Consider the following 16,459-nt stretch of genomic DNA (forward strand, 5'->3'; position numbering starts at 1 on the left):
GAATAACTTCGTTTGAGGGACGTTTAACCCACAGCTAGGTCGCTTTGAGAGGTGAGCCTTAAGTCCCTCCGCGAAAGTAATCACATTTCCCCGCATGATAACGACATTCGATCCTCAAACGCGATTTTCTAGGGCCGCGAAAGCCTCCCGCCAGTCGACTACGTGAAAATCCAATCACCGGAAGTGAGACCCGCGACGCCGGTGCCGTTGACGCCGGTCTTGCATATTGGAAGCTTTCGAAAGCTCCCGCGCATTTTTAAGCCGCTTTCCTCGACGCTACTGCGTATTTAATTTTCCGAGGAAAAAGTTGAAAGATTTTACAGAGTTTATTGTTTGCCATTAATTAGGCAAGCTTGTTGAGTATTACGAGGTCATGGCGAGATCACAACTTTATCTAAACTTTAATACTATACTGACAAGGCTTGGAAAAGCCGAATCCAATAAGAGAGTTATTTATTTTAATAACATGTAGTACAATAAATATTATTATTAAAAAATTTGAGTATTCATATAAAGTAGCCCAACTCCGTTAACATGAGATCCGACTGGCGATTATTTGCCGTTTCTGGCGTGTGATATAAGGTGCGTTGTTTTCTCAAAATTGTAGGACCTGGTAAAATATTTATTACAAAGTGTGTACTTAGTTTTGAACATAATATTACACTACTTAAAAATGAAAAAGCGAATTTCTTGTTATAAGACCACTTGAAGCCAGTTCTGTCTTATTTATCGAAAGGGGATTAATGTAATGGATCTTAACATACATACATTTTCTATAATATATTGAATATTCTCAATACTATCAGCTATATATTATATTATATTTTTTATATTACGTAGGTACTATAATAATATGTGTATATTCTATTTTTTCCTTTCTCCGTTTCTAATACATGAAGGATTAAATGTGAAATATGTTCATATTATATTATAATATAAAACGGAGATACTTAAAACTCATTCGCTGCGGACCTTTTAATTAATATTTAATTACCACATTTAAATAACATACTAATTATATCTAATGTCCACCTTATGGGTAACGAACCAGTTGCGTTGGACGCAGCTTAAGTTTGAAATAAGAACCGTACAGAAATTTTACTGAAATTGATATGCAATATTTTGTAGTACTTCGTCTGTCATAGTATCGACTATGCTAAGCCAAAACACCATTAATGACAATTTATATAAGTAATCGTAATAAATAATTATTTTTTGTCTTTATGTCTCTAGCACCCTTTTGGCTTATCTTCCAGGACATTATTAGTACGTATCAATATAATCTATTGAAAGCTGATTATATAAAGCATGCAACACTTCTTCTTATGGTGCAATATTTCTAAATGCAAAATATTTATAAAAATGTAAGAGAAGAATGTACGTATAGTATATAAATGTCAAATGAAACTGCACACAGAAATTTGCAGCGTCGTATGGGGAGCGGGATAGTCCCGACTCTTCTGTAGACTCATCCATTTCAATTCGTGACAAAACTCAAAGTGTGCGCGAGGAACAATATTATAAAGAAACTAACCGGGTCATCTTGGGGAGCGCAACCACATACCCTGCGCACGTCTGCCTTAAGCCTATGCTTCTCAGCCGCAGAATATGCGGCACCAGTATGGAGCGCATCTGTGCATGCCGAACATGTGGATGTATCAATCAACGAGACAGGTCGCATCATATCGGGATGCCTGCGACCGACCCTCGTTGATAAAATATACCCCATCATAGGCATAGCTCCTCCCGATATACGAAGAGAAGTAGCGGCAAATGTCGAAAGAAGGAAGCAGACGCATGATCCCAGACACCCACTCCATGGAGATCAAGCAGAGACCTCAAGGCTCAAGTCCAGAAAAAGCTTCCTTAAAAGGACAACGGAAGCGGAGTGCCTCCCAGAAGAGAGTCGTATCCAGAAATGGAAAGAAAGACTCTGCAATCCTTGGATAGAGCCAACAGAGGAACCCTCGCCGGGACACGAACTTCCCTTCAATGTCTGGAAGGCACTGAAGAGACTAAGAGTCGGTGTCACAAGGTGCAAGACAAACCTCAAGAAGTGGGGTGTCTTAACCGGCGAGGATGTCTCATGCGAGTGTGGGGAGGTGCAGGATGCGAAGCATATGTTGGTTTGCCCTCGAATTGGGATTGAGTGTGTTGAGGAGAACCTGTTGAAGGCCAATGACAGGGCGGTCATCGCTGCAACTTTTTGTAAGTAATTCGTGACACTCAGTATGCGGGTACATAAAGCGCTTAACGTCAGCGGACAGCAGAGCCAGTCCAAAAAAAAAAAATCTTTCTTAACTTTATTATTTAAGCACTACGGTGCATAGTTGCAGCATCAGTCCCATGCGGCTCTGTCTCGAAACGGATTGAGCACTTAAAATCACTTTTTTCAGACACGTTTAAAGCGTCATTGAAAGCGGCCGTGCATATCCACACCTTTGAATATAATATGACGGGTGGTGGTAGGAACTTTAACGTATGTCCAAACCATTGAGAATAATTAGACTGATATAATATGTTACCTGTAATTAGTATAACTTTCTTGGTGGATTTACAAACTGTTGAAAATACGCTAATATGAATTGAGTCTCGGGAACATACCTTAATATCTGATTCTGTGTCAATGACTATAGATTTTGTTACATACTATGGATTAATTTATAAATTAACATACTTTATAATATACAGCTCGCCGCTGTATTAGAAATGAATTAATTAAATTGTCCCTACTTATTATTTATTTTATCCTTTATCGATACATCGTATATAAACCGTTTCTTATTTAATTATATTTGAATAAAGAATATACTTATGTCAAGTTACACATACCTCCATAATCAGCCATTAAGGGTGGCCGTTCGTACATGCAGAGTAAACAGTAAGGCCTATGCCAAATACTGGCGGGTCACACGTCATGTAAATACATACAACAATGAGTCATTGTATCAATGAGGGTAGTTTACTAACTTGCACGTGTACCATAATATAAGCTATTTGTATGTTAACTAATATTGATACTATACGATGATAATAAATATTTTGAAGGGAATAAGTACCTGAAGAAATAATGTTTTTTGTGGTGACAAACATTTCAAACAGCTTCTCTAATAAGTAGATTTTTTTTTTAATGTTAACATTTTCTTCTAATGGCGATTTTATTTTTGTCTTCAGTAGCTGATGGGCATCTTTCCAAAGAGCGTAATGCTTTTTCAATGATGCACTTTAGTAGACTAAACTTATGTAAATAAAAAATCTATAATATAATATAACTATAATATATTACTTCAATAAAGTCACACAGTACAATATTATGATATTATCATTTGGTAATAACATTAGGATATAAGTTAAACTTTTTCTTCTGATAAAATTATAATAAATGTAATTTTGTACAATGAGGTTTGATTTTTTCGCTGCACTCATGGAATCGTTCTTACAAACAAATAATTACAAGATAAAAAGAACTTTTTATATACCTACAACGTTTTTAAATTCTGTTGAACCATATAAACTTGACTTGGCTAGGTTAAACGATCAAATAAATTTGTACTTGACATGTCATATTGATTTCCATAGTAACGCAAGTAGTTGCTAGGACCCCAGACCAGCAACCAATAATGGTGTCGAAATAACTTTTCATACAAAACAGAATTAACTGAAAATGAATTCAATTCTACTTAGGCTAAAAGTATTAAAAAAAATGCATTGGCATCGTGTTCTGATATATTCTAAAAGTTTCAAATGTCTAGCTAGTCGGAAAGTTAGTTAAAAATCGATTGCAAGATTTTTACCGGACAAAGAATTACCGGACAAATAAGAATACGAGCTAAGAAAAACGTTGTAAAATCGTAAATTGCCCATCGTCAGTTTGGTAATACCCACCTACTATAAATACCTTACTACCCTAAATTATATTTTTATGAGAAATAATCAGAAACCTATCTTTAAATAAATTGTTAATTATAGTGCAAACTCCGCTATTGCATTTTTGCTAGAATAGTGATGATAACTTGTTGAGACAGAGTTCTGCATTGACATCCATTCGGTTTAATTAATTAGTTTTTATTACTGGTATTGTCGAAAAAGTTTATCACATGCATATTATACAGTTGAAGATCCGGACAGTTAGTTAGTTATTTAAGTGATTTTAGTGATATTAGTGATATTCAAAATTGAGAAAATGTTTTTATTTTGTGCCTGAACACCAGAGTGACATTAGAATAATATTATAATTTGTATATTTAATTATATTAACGGTAATTCCCTTGGAAATTGTAGTTGTGTTAAATATTTAAAAATGGATATTAATACTATTTTTGCGGACCGGCAGCTGAGAGACACTGGCATGAATAATTATTGACTGCCACAGATATAGAAATAGATATTTTCTCATTTTTTACTATACATAATAGTAGGTTGGTATCTAATATGTTCATACTTTCCGATGAAGCGACTGCGTCATTTATTTTTGAGAAAACTGCCACTGTATATAATTAAAACTGTATAATTTCACAAGTAAAACTTTGAAATATATTATTTAAAATATAGTGAATTTACAACTTATTTGATTTTTGTGATTAAATTAACTTTGTTATACCTACATAATGTGTAAAGTTATAGAATATAAAATATAGTAATTATGCCGTTTAAATTTCAAGGCCCCTATTTCTCAGTTGAACTATTAAAAAAAGCTCTGTGCCAAGGGCGCGCACGTATGCCCAACAAAGAGCTTTTTAGATCCCACGTTATTTCTTCATAATGTTCCAGCGTTTTAGCCGGTGGAGTGAAATATAGATTCCATTTGTGCGGACAGGATCCATTCATCATTTCCCCATGGAAGACCATGTTGCAGACGCTGCGAAAACTATTCAACTTTTTTTCTCTTCATCTGCTCCCCTGCTAGCGAGGAGATGAAAGCACGCGTACCCGATCCCCAAATTCAAATGCGTCAGGGTAAATTCTTTGACTTTTATGTGTGAATGAAACGTGAAAGTACTTCTTGAGTTTTCACAAGCACCGTATGTTTTTCGTGACATAAAACTGAAAATTATGAATTCCGCGTGACTATTCAAAGCATTTAAAATAATAAAATTTCCCGATAACCTTGTTATTGCTTTAATAAAATGCTTTATAGTACTCTATATTATATTGTTTTTTATAATCGTACACATTTTATGCTGAATCAAAAATAAATATTTCATTATACCTATTACATAATAGTAAAACATATTCGTGACGTCCACGTATGGCGAAAGTGAAAACTATTTAATTTTAACTGATTTACGTTTTATTATACCTTTCCATTCAAATCGTTTTTTTACGACCCACGTTTTTTTATTAACATATAAATCATCCCGTAACATTATTTCTTTGTTTTAAATTAATAATTTTATTGTAACTTATTATAAACATATTCCAATACCTATAATTATTGACGATGTAGGAGTGGCTTACGCATCAGCTTATAACGTCATGGGTCCCAGGTTCGAATCCTGGGTCTGGCGAATACACAATATATTATTTTTCATTTTGTGTTATGAGCTAGAGTATGAACCTAATACGTTGAGCAAGTAGCTAACACACATTTATCATAAAAACAAAAATCTGTTAATACAAACCTCCATGCTGTGGAGGCTCTTAATATGATCCTATCAGGATCGGACATGATCAAAAAAAAAATAAAACTCTCAATAATTGAGCACCACGATTTACATGTCTTATCTCATGTATTAAGTAATATACTGTACCCTATTGACATTAAAATATTTTGACGCGTGACAAACAAAATATAATTTGTCATAAAAATTCAACATGCGTCCATCTAATTTTATGTTTATTGTTATTTGAGTAATAATAATAAGATAGTCTATTCTAAACTTAACGTTTTTTAGTCATCTTTACACGATTTAAGAATTAATTCCTCCGACGCCATCACAAAACAAATTGACGTGCTCATAAGTCGACTATCTATCTCCGATTGGCAACGCTTGCGAAATTACGTCCCAACTATGGCTGAAAATTATTTGCTGTTTCACTGAAATATGCTCTTAATGCATTAACCGTAGGTGTTTTAATGAGCAAAATTTCTAACACTTTTAACAACATTTTTCAACGCCTATAATATAAATGCTTTACGTAATATATCTTTAGATCTTGCCTAATTAATGATAATAGTTGACTCACACAATTTCCTAAACTCTAAACATTACAAAATTAAAAATTTAACTTGACAAAGATCAATCAAACTTAATCACTTATTTATTAGTATATCTGTTAATTTATTTTTATAAAAAATCAAAAGAAAGCATGTCGTATTTGACCTTTACAAAAAGGATATAAGGTTTATTTATTCATTCAATCCAATCCTTTCACTAAGTCGTTATTATTTTATTATGTTGCGTTTCCTCTTTACGTTTGCATGTAAGTGAGTCGTATAGAGGTTCGTCAGAGAATTTCAGGAACGAAGTGTCCAGCCTTTTAACGAACGAGCTGACCGTCATGCAGCAATCGTAAAGTCTGGCAGACGATCGTAAAGTCAAGGGGCAATAGCATCGCACCAATTCCACAATATATTATACCTTTATATTGTATAGTCGAGAGTCAGAAATTGGAGGAATGTCAGCAAACCTTCTATATGAATGCAACTTTCTAAGTGTTGTTACTTAATGTATGTAGGTACGTAATATTCTAGCTTTAAAAAATAATAAATTTAGTAGGTATTATAATATTAATACTATCGACCGTAGGGGCTAGATGGAATTTGAATTAAAATTCTATTAAATTTAAGTTTTATACTAATCCATTTGAGTTGTTTTTTGCGACCCGGGTTTCGCCATTCGGCATCTTTGTGCAACAGGTAAATACACAATGACAACGAATATAATTTAAAAAATAAGTAGCATGTAAGAATATTTAATTGACTAATATAACTTATAAAGACTGATACGTATTATGAATATAATATATCATTAGTTAAGTCCATAAATTCCAAATACGTTGCCATTATTTCCTAGTATTGACGATTTTACACCTCTTGAATGTAGTATTTATTGATTATTAGGGTCTGACGATGTATGCGCCTTAGTAATATGGTTTTTTTACAAACACTTCAGCTATTCATAATTTGTTTGTTATATTTTTATTTTGATCCTTGACTTAATAGGTTGGTGATAAAGTTTTTACATACTTTATTGTATTAATTTATTATATAAGTTAGAATAAATTATAATCGTTGTTATTGTGTATTTACATATTGGTGAGTGTACATATTGCCTAAAGATGCCGAAAGGCGAAACCTGGGTCGCAAAAACGACTCAAATAGAATTAATAGTATAAAACTTAAATCCTTTAGAAATAAATGTTGTCATGTTTATTACCGTATGCAGGTTTATTATAATAAATAAATTTATCTATGTTAGCGCATATTATATTATAACTTAAGCATATTATAACTTTCTCTGATTGAAAATTTATTTAATTTTTATATCAGTAGTTTTTGAACATTTTTTTTGTGGTGACCTTCACTTGTAAAGATTTTTTATGGCACCCTTATAAAATACAATAAGTACGATGAGTAAGCCTGATGTTCACCACTCATTTTCTTAAATATTGCAATAAAGCTATACTCAGTAATATTATCCAGTGATATACGTAGATAAAATGCTCTGTTAAATAGAATCAAAATGCTAGCCGTTACTATTTTTTGTCTCAAGTTGTAGGTATCTAAATTAATTATTGTAGACATCTAAACTATCAACTAAAATAGTATTCACGTTGTATTTTTATAGAAAACGATATATTTTGCAAGATTTAAGAAACAATATTATTATTTATATACATTACTTGAAAACACCTATATACAGATATTATATTTATATACCTACTAGAAAAAAATCATATTTGATGATGCTCGACGGTTTGGATTTTCTAGTGAGTATATATCTGAGGTGTTTTTAAGTTACGTATGTTCAATATATGTAATGTTACATTCTCAAAACCTTAAGAATTATTCGTTGAATAAAAGAAATGGATTATTAATATTATTTTCGGTTTTTGCAACACAATAATTGTGTTGTTATTAAGTAAGAGGTTTATTAATAGTATTAAACATTTCATTTATTTCACTCGGAGTCCGGCAAATTTGACTTTTGATAAAGCAAAGGGACGAAAAAATATCATCTTGCCCAAACTGAAAAAGTTACTTTTCACGTGGACGTCTTACGCAATGAATAAGATAATCCAAAGCACAATTTTTCAAAGGCTCTAGGCGGATTAGGGGCTGAGCAAACTTTCGCGGGCGCCACCGTCCAGGGCGGAAGGGTGGCAGGCTAGCGAAAGAATCGAAAGTTTCGTCCGCCGTAATACCTGCGAGACGTGGGCCACTTGGGCGCCGCCTTTAGCCAAGATCTCTGGTCGTGAGTTGACTGAGAAATTAGCCGTCGAACGGGCGAGGCCGTTAAAGGAATCAAACGGTTGTTGTTTTTGGGCGAGCGGATCGCCAGTTAGCAAACTGTAACGGATTAAGTTTTACGAGGCGGTAATACGCCCGGTTGTTTGTGTTTACAGTAAGTTGCACGCAACAATACCCGCCAACCCGTCGATTGTTGCAACTTTCTTTGGCAAGTTACAGAAGATACTTAAAAAATATCGATGCAAACTGATTGTGTCCAGTGTATATCAAAATTTACCGTGAAATGTTGTATCGGAAATATATGGCTGTATATTAAAGATCATCCAACCTCGTGTCGTATAGTACTGACATAAAATTCATGTCAAAATAAAACACGGTTCTTGTCGGTTTACACTTTACAAGCAAACAAATTTTGAAAATAACCGATATACTGGTATATTTGTTAGGTTAGGTTATGTTTTCATTCTTGAATTCATGAATTTTGCCAAAATCAGCTATGAAAATTGAATTAATGTTCATATTGAATCTCATAAAATTGGAGACCGTATATGGTCGTCTCTTTCCGATAGAAAGCTCACGGCAAGCTGTGCCACGGTGAAATGTTTTACGTACAATTTACATGTAACCCACTCAATGCCCGTCTGAATCATAATTATGGTATTCAAATTGCGCTCCGCGAATAATGCCCGGTGGCACCACAACCTGTATTTTAATTTCATTAGTTACTGGCAATCTTAATATAATGCACTGATAATCGATGACAATTTTTTACTGACAAGATTTTACTGTCGCACCTGTTTTTAGCCTCCAATATAAAATTTATTTTGTATTCAGAATTTAAAAGAAATTAGTGTAACTACAGTGACGTTCGAAAAATATACAGAAGGATTGCACATAACACAAATTTTATTATGGATTCCATTCAGTTGACAACTGTTTCGCCTGTGGCATGATCTTATTATACATATATAAAAATTTAAAAAAAAATACCAGTGTATATTTAGCTAATTAGAAAAATATAATTACTCAATATACAATTTGCGATTAAACATAATATGGGTCGACATTAATTCGAGTGATTATATTGTGAAGAATTAGTCCCACCATACTAATTGTTATTTTTAGGCGCCGTAAAAAATATTCAGACAGTAAAATTGTAATCGAATGAAAAAGTTATAAAATTAGTGGTTAACACGATAAAAAATATTGTAAATACAAAAACAGTATTTAAAAAGATATTGTATATTATTTCAAATATCCATTGCACTCTCGATTTTTGATCGATTTGTATCTTTTAAATTGGATTTTCTTAAACTATGCAAAACTATTATAATACATAAATATACTTGCTTTTCCCTCCATCACCCGTCACGTCTCCACACCCATTATGCAGGCGTATAACATGGCGTAATGAACGTTAATTCCTCTTCAAAATTGTGCCGAAAATGTCACAAGAGCAACTTCCTCAACTAGAGTGTGCGTGATTCCTACTTTGCTCGCCTTAAAATGCCGCAAACTTTTTAAACGCTGAGATTTTTTTCTCCTAGATACCAAGTTGCAATGGCCAACCGGTCCAATTGAGAGTCGGATCGACTTAAGAACGTCTTCCCTTTCAACCGAGATAATATGGCGACACTCACAGAGGATGTGATCGGCGTCCTGCAATTGGCCACATAAGTATGTAAGTCGGAGATTCTATTAGGACAAGCTGACAGAGCTTTAAGGCAAACGTTCAATGGTCCGGAGTCAATCTGGTTTATATATGGGCCACAAAAATATACGTATCAATATGATAATTAAATAACGGGATAAGCAACAAAATAACGATCTGAAAATTTGTTAGTTAAAATAGGATTGCATTATTTTAAGGCCAAAATAGTAATTGTAAGGTTTAAAATTTTATAATATCAGAGGTCATTACTTATAATATGTGAGGAAGTGAGATAGTATAAGGAACAGGCAGGGTAGGTTGGTTTGACTGCAATATTAAGAAGAGTGATGCGGGAATGAAATGAACCCTGGTTTTATTATCTCCTTCCAAATAAATATCAATTTAATTATTACAGGTATGTTTACAGATTTATAATTTAGCTGGGTGAAATCACGTGTATGAGTTCTGGTGAATTGCGAAGTCGATCGGGCAGAGTGGAACGTTAATCTTACGGTTAAATCTTTGATAACTGACTGACAATATTGTTACTTAGGTACTGGGTGTTTTTATAGTGATTCGATACAATAGAAAATGCTGTTATCACTACTTGAATATTTTGATAATCATGCTTATTAGATTTATTGTGTAATGCATGGTTCGTTTATAAATAATTGATTTTAATTTGAATGATTAAGCAGTTTTTAATAATTAGGCAAAATTGATTTTCATATAAACAATTTTTGTGCATATCATGATAAATCGTTTTGTAAATTATAAATAATTGATTAAATTATTTTCGCTAAATTAGCTTTCTGTTGAAAATTGATTGATTCACATAAATCGCTTATTTTGCTATTTCAACATTATTATGTTGCAAGATACATTGTAATTATAAATTATTGGTTTTCTGCCAAGTCATGTAGGTAGTAGAGTATTGACCTCACCACATATGTATACAAATGTATATTGTTTATCAGTCAAAATTAGCGTTATAACTAAAAAAATAATATTTTTGTTACTTTCTGGTGAAATGTTATAAGTATTAAAATTATTTGTTTCACTATGACAGACATTTGTATACCATCTTTTATAAGAAAAAACGAGGTGAGGAGACAATAATATTATTCATATCACTATCAATGCTTGGCTTTCTGAATTTTCTGTCACTATGATTCTCCAATCAGTGCTGTTTCCCTTCAAATATTAACCAGTAGTATGTCTTTGGAAAGGATTTCCAATAGATTTTTACTACCCTCGAAGCAAATTCCAATAGTAATTATTAATAGAAGTAAAATTATCATAAAAATCTATAATTTGAAAAAATAAATAAATGTATTGTGACCTCATCAGGAATCAAAACCGGAGCCTTCGGATAATAAGCCAATGCCTTGCGCACTGGATTACTAAAATATAAAATATGTCTAAGATACATTCTGCGTTTCTTAAGAAATATTTTTCATCGTAAACCGGAGAATTTGGAGAGACTGATAGTTTTTGGTATCATTCAGGGAAAATTAAATAGAAGAAGGAAGCAGTGTTAAAGTTAATCATGTGAAGAAACTTAGTAAGGGCAGTCAGAGGGATGCAGTTGACCGTAGGGGGTAGATTATTGTATTTTGGAGTATTCACAATCCTTAGTCATTATATTATAATAACAATCGAGAAGAATATACTATGTTTGTGTATTCTTCTTATGTTTGTATGTTTTTATATTCGACCATAACAGAGTTTATTTAGACATTGATTTAGATAAGCACTGTCTTTTTAAAATACGATCATATATTATATTTTTATCATTGTGAAAAATTCGATGCCACCTGCGGAGTGACAAAGAAGGTTTATCTTTCGTTATCAGTCAGAAGGAACCGCCCCCACCTTTCTCCCCCCAGACCTCCATGGCAACCTATTTCCGTTACTTTAGATAACATTCGAGAATTTCATCCACAAACGTTTTCCCTCTTGTCAAATGCAAGATGGCAACAAAACGAGCAAAAAGATAATCAATTTTTATTATAAGGTCGAAAAAGATATTTTAAGATATTACTTATGTGACGGATATTGATAGAATATTTTATGGAAGTAAATAATTTAATGAAATTTGCTACTTGATCGTTTTTGAGAAGCGAATGGGGAGCCATAGAATAATTATTTTTATTTATTTAAGAATACAAAACATTGTGGGCATAACAAATCTAAATTCAAGACGTACACAACATGAGATTTACATTATAATGAATATTACCCTGACAAGAGAGAAGATGAGAATAAAGAAAATAATAATAATATTAACAGAAAAAATTAAATCAAAACATACTTAAGTAGGTAAAATTTAAAAAATAAAGTTTCAAAAACAAAATGCAAAATACATCATTGAAAATGTCTATGTTTTTAGGGAGCGCATTTACTAATGTTGGACCCGTCGCTAATGGTGCCTGATAGGTTTGAGACGAGAAAACGGTCTACGCAAATATAATACAATGTCTTCTAATAAACAAGCATTAGTACCTACCTACCATTTTACTAATATTGTTTAATAAACCATTTCTTTTATTCAACGAATAATTCACAAGATTTTGAGAATGTAACATTCCATATATTGAACATACATAACTTGAAAACACCTCAGATATATTATACCCACTAGAAAAAATCATATTTTGCAAAAAATACGATGTTCGACGGGATTTGAACCCGTATAACCACCGGTATCGCACCAACTGTGTATTTTCTAATTATGCTACAATCCTCCTATTTAATTACGACAATTTAAACTAGTAGGTCATACATGAAATGATTATCAAATTGCGTTATTATTTGACTATCTGTTTTTGTGTATTAAATCAAGGAATATTAATTACCTTAATTACTTACTAATCTGAAGACTTTTCAAGTTATGTATGTTTAATATTGTATAATTAAAAATATATAGGTACGGTAAAACTATGGATTATTCAAAAATCTTTATCTGACCTTCGAATGAACTTGTCAAATCATATTTTATTGATTAGATAATCCATGAAATTTGAACGCATATTTTATATATTTTTTTATATCGTAGGTTTACTTTTAAATAAAAACTTTATATTATTTTTGCAGCAACTTTACTGTATTAAATATCATATTGGAGAGATTACGGTGACGCTTAACATAATATCTGATTTCGATAACATATTTTTTTTTATTTAAATACTAAAGGATAATTATTAATAATAATATTAAAAAAACTACGCTTTTAACACGAATACCAGTCAGTCTTACTTTAGTGCAGCTTTCGCATACAAACATCTGTGTTCAAATAATGGCAAATTTTAAACACAATATCTTGGATGCGGCCCAATATTATCGAGTATGTGACCTCGGATGGATATATTCAACACTATTACGTTCCAGCATTAAAGCGTAATAATATGACAAGAAAAAGGTCATTGCATTTTCCTCGGTTCACCGCTACGTCACGTGTCATGCTATGTGAAAAATTCAGAGCGTAAGTCGTTCTTATAGCACCGTGACGCGATAATTGTTATTCGTTTATAAAATAGATAACTGGTCAACTGTGAATAATAATTGAATTCTCTAACAAATACTTAATAGTGTTTAATTAATTACTTTTTTTATTCAACGAATAATTCTCAAGATTTAAGAATGTAACATTCTAATTATTGAAAATTGAAAACACATCTGGGAAAATTCAATAATACGTATGTTCGATACTTAATTAGAATGTTGCATTCTTAAATCTTATGAATTATTCATTAAATAAAAAAAGTGATAAATTAAAAATTATAAGCAAGTTCAAGGAAGCTACAGCACTAAAATGTCTTGGAGTGATCCGTGACGTCGGTTAGTAATTAAAGTAATACCTACTTTGATTTAAAATACAAAAGCCAAGCTCAATCTAGAAAGCGCTTCAGAAAGTATTATAGGAGTCATTAGTTAAAATGTGTCGTAATTAAGTATGGTACCTTTAGCATAGTGGTATATGTGCGTGGGCGCGAAACCCGAGAGATGCAGGTTCGATTCCTGCGGGATGGGGTGTCTAACTTTTTTCAAAAAAGATTTTTTCTATTGGTTATAATCACAGAACAGATAATAAATAGAATACCGATAGGCTATATTCAATACGCCGCATGTTGATGCCGGGTTTTGAATGTGTGAGTGTCCTACAAAAATGAAGCATGCATTATGCACATGCAATAGTGTGTGTAATACACCAACATTAAATGAGCGTAAATGCATAAACCGATAGCAGTTTTTAGTATTCGATGTAAAACGTATTCTTGACACGTGTGTAAGTTTAACCCGGATTCTTCCTTACTAGAGTCGGTTACCCGCTATAGCCTTACCCGTTATGTATTTCAGTTCCCATTATTTCTGAGTTCCCTGGTTATAATGTATTTTGTCAGAAGTGTTTTCAAAATTATGTATGTCAGATAATATAATAACATTATAAAGTTGAATATTGCATTTATTTAAAAATTATTTTGGTAGCTACACTTCTTGTATAGACTACAATTATTATTATTCTTAATAAAGCATAAATTTGAAGTATTATTACGTTTTCTTATGTATGGTATCATTACTTTACTTCTTGAATAATTTATATAGCAATATACTTATGGAAATACTCATCAATATTAAATGCCATTTTTGTCAAAATAAAATGAGCAAATCGCATGAAAACATAAATAATATATTTCAGGTAAGAAAAGGTACGGCCATGATGAATAAATAACCCATCATTCGTTCATTTATTCACCCGAAAGTTATGTTCTACGGCAATATCAGATTGTAGATGAGAACGACCCTTTGATCTTTTTTCAGTTTCATGCTCTTTTGCAAGGAAAAATTGGTATCCATAATAAACTTTGGTTTTAAAAGCACAAAAGCCTTATGCGAGGAAAATTCTGAGGGCAAAAGAGGTGGCTGAGGAAAAAATATTTACACACCATTAAAGCGAGATATTTTGACTGCAAATGTGAAATTTCTCACAGACCTACACGATGTCATAAAATGTATGACTCCCAAGGGATAGATTAATAATCAATCTTACTAATATTTTGACGACCTACACGATATTTCTAATATCTTGAATCATATCATAATAACTTAATCATAAGAACTTGGTAAATTAATTAATAAGGTAACCAAAATCTTATTACATAATTTGATACACTTCTACAAATAGTGTACTTAGGGATTGAAATACCGGTATTTCAAAACCGGTATTTCAGTATTTATCAATACCGAAATATCGGTTTTAAAATCATAAATACCGAAATTTTCGGTATTAAGAAACCACATTCGTTTACGTTTTTGACGATGCATATAATGTTATTTCTTCATTCGTTTAAACTGTATTTCCTATTCAATTTAATATATTAATTATGTGCTGATAAAATGCAAAATATAGACTGAATCCAACATAGGTAAAATAACAATAAAACCTAATTCATTAAATATAACACCCATTTATAAAATTGTCTCGATAAATTATTAACCTACTGATATTATTTCGAAATAAAAAATATCTCTGACAGATGTTCAATAAAATATTCTATAATAACATTATTGATGATTTTACAAGTTTTTAATTGAAGAAGCTTTTACTGCAGCTGCGCTTATTTACACTTAACGAAATAGCCTTTTTGAGGGCTTTAGTGAAAATTATCAATATATTCAAATTATTTGTAAAAATCACTAATTCTACAATATTGTGATTAATACATATTTTCAAATGTCACCATAATAAATGTAGATATGTTAGTTTTTTCTATAAAATAATAATTTAAAGAGATTGTAATAGCTTTATTTACCGATAAGTAGGTACTTATATTTTAACGAATACTGGTATTACTACCGGTATTCAATAAGAAATACCGAAAAACCGGTAGTGATATTTTCATTCGGTATTGCAATCCCTTAGTGTACCCGACAGATGTGTTTTGTCAATTTAGTTATAAATGCAATCACGCAGATTTTTCTTATCAATATACCTAAAATATAATTTTAAATTCCGTTAAAATTTGCGACTATCTTTTGTTATTTTAAAACAAGGTATAAAGAATTTATTTTTATCAATCTGTATTCAAAGACGGCATCAAGATATCTCAAAATTATATTATTAACTAATATTTACTGAATATTATCAAAGATTTAAGATTGTAAAGGTTTTGAACGTATTTATGTATGTTATTGCAATTAGGTACTGCATTATTTTATTTTGCATATTATTCATTTAATAAATTAGAATTTAATTTCAAAAAGTTTTTGTATTATTTACAGATTCTGATATACTTAACATAAAGACTAGTATCAATTAAATCTTAAATAAAACTATATAAAACATTCATCAGGTCCACATTAACATATTATGTACATATTATAAAAAGAAGAGA

Source organism: Rhyacophila brunnea, unplaced genomic scaffold (genome assembly GCF_057557595.1).
Source record: "Rhyacophila brunnea isolate RB1 unplaced genomic scaffold, BYU_Rbru_1.0 scaffold_11, whole genome shotgun sequence".
Classification (NCBI taxonomy): Eukaryota; Metazoa; Arthropoda; class Insecta; order Trichoptera; family Rhyacophilidae; genus Rhyacophila; species Rhyacophila brunnea.